Here is a 5,000-nt window from a genome sequence, read left to right as displayed (position 1 = left end):
CACTCACACACACACACACACACACACACACACACACACACACACACAGTGGGTCGGACATGCAGTGTGAAAGGGGCTTCACTCACTCACACACACACACACACACACACACACACACACAGTGGGTCGGACATGCAGTGTGAAAGGGGCTTCACTCACACACACACACACACACACACACACACACACAGTGGGTCCGACATGCAGTGTGAAAGGGGCTTCACTCACACACACACACACACACACACACACACACACACACACACACAGTGGGTCGGACATGCAGTGTGAAAGGGGCTTCACTCACTCACACACACACACACACACACACACACACACACAGTGGGTCGGACATGCAGTGTGAAAGGGGCTTGAGTGACACGCCCAACAGAAACAGTGCAGAAGATAGCCCATTACTGATGAGTGATGATGTTTATTAATGTAAAACCACACACACACACACACACACACACACACACACACGTCAGTATTTGACCTCAAGGGGTTATTTTGATCTAAAGAAAAATATTGTCAACTTTCATTCATGACCCTCGACCTTCAGGAAACCCTCAGCAGCCCATAATAATAATGATCATAATGCGAGATGTGAGTGTAGATCTGAGAGACAGCAACACGGAGAAAACCACAGCAACGTGTGAAGCTGTGTGTGTGTGTGTGTGTGTGTTAGAGGCTGCAAACCTGTGTGTGTGTGTGTGTGTGTTAGAGGCTGCCAACCTGTGTGTGTGTGTGTGTGTGTGTGTGTGTGTGTGTGTGTGTGTGTGTGTGTGTTAGAGGCTGTCAACCTGTGTGTGTGTGTGTGTTAGAGGCTGCAAACCTGTGTGTGTGTGTGTGTGTGTTAGAGGCTGCAAACCTGTGTGTGTGTGTGTGTGTGTGTTAGAGGCTGCAAACCTGTGTGTGTGTGTGTGTGTGTTAGAGGCTGCCAACCTGTGTGTGTGTGTGTGTGTGTGTGTGTGTGTGTGTGTGTGTGTGTGTGTGTGTTAGAGGCTGTCAACCTGTGTGTGTGTGTGTGTTAGAGGCTGCCAACCTGTGTGTGTGTGTGTGTTAGAGGCTGCAAACCTCTGTGTGTGTGTGTGTGTGTGTGTGTGTGTGTGTGTGTGTGTGTGTGTGTGTGTGTGTGTGTGTGTTAGAGGCTGCCAACCTGTGTGTGTGTGTGTGTGTGTGTGATGGGTAGGTTTAGGGGCAGTGAGTGAGTGAGTGAGTGTTTAAGTGTATGTGTGTGTGTGTGAGTGTATTTAAGTGTATATGCGTGTGTGTGTGTGTGTGTCTGTATGTGTATGTGTAAGTGAGTGTGTGTGTAAGCGTATATGTGTGAGTGTATTTAAGTGTGTGTGTGTGTGTGTGTGTGTGTGTGATGGGAAACCCTCCGGATTCAAAGCGAAACAGAAACAGGATTTTCCAGTAAGTGGATCGGACACACACACACACACACACACACACACACGAATATCGTTGTGTTTAAGTTACTTACTCCGCTGATTCTGTCGTCATGGATACCCGAACCCAACCGCATCTCCGGATCAAACCGAGCTCGTGTCCGTTACCGGCTGTCAGACTCACATGCCCGCGCCGCGGAGCGCGCTAGAAGCGGGACGAACCGAACCTTATCCTCGGATCGGGATCCACAGACGCTCATCGCACGAACTTCAACTGCGATCACGCGCACGCACGGAGGCAGCTGCGTTGGTGGGCGGAGCTTCTACGTCAACGTCATCGCGGTTGAAACTGACGTTCCGGTTGGAAAAAGTTTCTGTTCTCTCAGGCGTTCAGTTAAAGCAATAACAGTTCTGCAGGTTTGGGTGACAATATAAAGTGTATTATATCAGTTTAGTGTGTGTCAGGGGCGTCGCTAGGCTCTTATGGGGGCTTCAGCCTCAGCCATCCTAAAAAATATGCGATTAACCTTTAAAACATGAAGCTGGCGGCAGGCTTCGGCTGTGTGTGTGTGTGTGTGTGTGTGTGTGTGTGTGTAAATCTGAGCCTCATTGGTCTGTGACCGCTCGTCAATGTCAAAATATTTGTGAAAACCAATCAAATCAGAGTAGGCGGGCTTTATGATCTCAGACACTGCTGCGACTCGACCTAAAGTCAGAGAAATGTAAGAAGTGGAAATAAGCGCTTATGTTTGACAGCTGCTGCTTTAAATTAGAAATGTTAAACAATAGACACAAATATTCAGGCAAATGACTAGTCATTTGTCTAATTTCGTCAAGGAGAGAAAGGAGAGATGAGGAGAGGAGAGACAGATAATCTAAAGCTCAGAGTCATCTAATGTTGGCCTTCAGAACATCTCAAACTGCACAAATGTAGATCATAGAACTCTAATGCTCTCGGGGACCGTATGCCCCCAGCATTGGGGATCTCTGTGATTATAAACCTGCCATCATCATCGGGTGTGATTAATGCATGTACGAAAGAATGACGAGCACGAACAAAGCGGTGACGTCCTCAAGTAACTCATGGCTATCGATCTCAGCTAATACTGATCCAGAATCAGATCCGGAGGCTGAAATAAACAGAACAGGAGAAGCAGCAGCAGCAGGACGTCCGTCTCTGTGGTATGGACTGTATTTAGTGGCCTGTCAACATTTGTGTGTGTTTACTCGCAGTTTATGAGGACATGATTCGGTTTATGGACTATTGTATGCGACTAAACCTTAGCAGGAGCAGAACGGTTTAGCACGTCAGACTAGTGTAACGTTATACAGAGAACAGCAATGGAGTCCGTTAGCGCATTTGACTGACGAAGCACGCGATCGTGTCGTTTACTGATGTTTACTCACGCGACGATAGCCGACAGCACAGACATCTGAAGCAGTTTAACTCACCGGCTGCTTCCAAAGCAGGACCGAACCTTTATCGCTGGGACCGCTCCGGCAGAAACACACTTCTTTGGTATGATTTGGTGAAGTCCTGTGACAGCAGTGACCGTGGAGATCCACTTTGAGACGCGACTGAAGCGATGTTGTGAAGCTTCCCGTCATTTCTGCGTTCAAATCGGTTCAGATGCAGCGCTGCCTTCCCAGAATGCTGTGCTGAAGCGCTGAAGTCGCTCGACGTCACCCATAGGAATAAAGTGGAGCGCGGCGCGGCAGAACCCAGATAGCAGACAGTGGATCAGCGTTGAATCAATGTTGAGATGTCAATGTTGAGAATGTTGATCTTTCATCAGGTTTGCACCGTGAAATAATGTTATTTCAACAATGAAAAATAGATCAGTCTTGCTTTATGTACAGCAGGATTCTATGCCAGTTAATTTGTCTCTTTATTTTATTCATTTTAATCAGAGACCATGTGTGGCTGCAGTCGATATGATTTTGCATCAGAAAGTCACTCAAAATAAACAACATCCTTCAGTTTAGATGCAAATGTCTTTATTTATGCCCCCACAGTTACAACAGGAAATCTCACATTGACTTAAAACTATTACATCTGAATTTATGACACAAATGAGAAGAGCCTGGAAAAACATGACAACGTGCAGAATGGAAGTAAATACAAATGTAAACTTGCCAATAAATACAGAAATGACACAGTACTACTGAAAGAAAGAAGGTAGAAGAAAGAATAAAATACTCCAAACTCAGGGGTTTCCACCATGAGCAATGCCCCGAAGCCTTTCAGGTTGTAATGGAGCCAGTTTTGCACCGTCCCAGCAAAGATAAACTCTGATGCCTCTTATTATCAGCATTCACGGCATCTAAAACAACAAGAAGTTAGTAAATATTTGGAAATGTGATTAATTATACATTACAAATATAGCCTACTACAAAATGAAGTGAAACTTGAAATGTTATCAAAATCTTGATATTCCAGTTAAAACGGTAACATTAAATTCAGGACTATTAATGCATTTTAGTATAGACTTTAAAGGACCTGCAGACACACAATGAATGAAAAAGCAAAGTGACTATATCCGGTGTTTTATCTAATAATATTATTGTATTTTATAGTAAATAAAGTGTGAAAATGAAACAAGTAAATGAATGACCAAATAGCTAAATTAAGAAAATAAAAGAGGAGCTGTATAGGCTACATGGTGGTTTGGAAGAGATTATCCATTTACAACACGAACTGGAGGCACAACCGTTTACTAAATTTCTGTAGTTTGATATAGCTGCCTACAGAACTAAAAGATCTCACTCTTTTCTTTTTTCTTGCTGCATTAAAGATTAAACTGTAAGGATGTAATTGTGATCTGCTCTCGTGATGATATCTCACAACTGAAGCAGAGCTGAACTGATTGTATTTCCCCTCAGCGCTAACAGGTCAATCAGTTCTAGCTCTGCTTCAGCTGTGAGATACTCTCACGAGTGGCCAACACAATTACTGACAAGCCAGAACTCGGACGCAATTCACAGTGTATATGCCAATCTTAAGAAAAAAAAAAAGAATACAAATATGATATGGTTTGGTGAAAAACAAACTGAAACTCAATGTATTAAGATTATCCTGGCCGGTTGTGTAGCTTACGAGGGCGCTCATGTGACTATTATTAACATTGCAGTTCACTCTAACTCGCTGAGGAGAAGCACACAAGTTGTAAAACATAAAGATGAATAAAAACACTAAATTAAAATTGAGATGAATTGTATAAATATATTTTTGTAGGCCACTTACCTCTAAAAAACATGGTCGTTGTCCTGTGTCTCTTTTTCGCGACTGAAGTCTGTTCAGCTGCGCTTGCTTTGATCTGATTGGTGGATGTCTTGAGGGTGCATTACCGCCACCTGCTGGATTGGATTGTGGCGCATTCGATAGGGACACATATTCTCAATTCTTTAGAATTTATAAATAATGAAATACATGTACATTCTACATGATTTAAATAATAATAATAGGCTACATTTTTATTTATTTAAAACTGATAGACTAAATCTATGGTAGAAGTTTCTTATTGGAAGAGTCAGAAATCAAACACGCATACAATTTTAACTCTTCCAGAAAAATTTAAAGAAAGGCTTACAATTACACAATTTACA

General features: G+C 43.2%; 1 protein-coding gene across 2 annotated transcripts in view; it reads right to left on the bottom strand.

Annotated features, from left to right (window-relative positions):
- The window catches only part of jak2a (Janus kinase 2a), a 45,150-nt gene extending 43,438 nt beyond the window's left edge, over nt 1-1,712 (bottom strand). Inside the window, exon 1 of one of the 2 annotated variants that reach the window (XM_067423263.1) lies at nt 1,490-1,712. The gene's annotated coding sequence lies outside the window, so the exon portion shown is untranslated. The remainder of the gene's footprint in view (nt 1-1,489) is intronic. The other variant, XM_067423262.1, reaches the window with a different exon arrangement.
- Between the last annotated feature and the right edge of the window lie 3,288 nt (nt 1,713-5,000).

This window comes from Pseudorasbora parva, chromosome 18, assembly GCF_024679245.1.
Source record: "Pseudorasbora parva isolate DD20220531a chromosome 18, ASM2467924v1, whole genome shotgun sequence".
In the NCBI taxonomy this organism is placed as follows: Eukaryota; Metazoa; Chordata; class Actinopteri; order Cypriniformes; family Gobionidae; genus Pseudorasbora; species Pseudorasbora parva.
The sequence above is the reverse complement of the archived record's forward strand: the minus strand, read 5'-3'. Positions and strand labels throughout refer to the sequence as shown.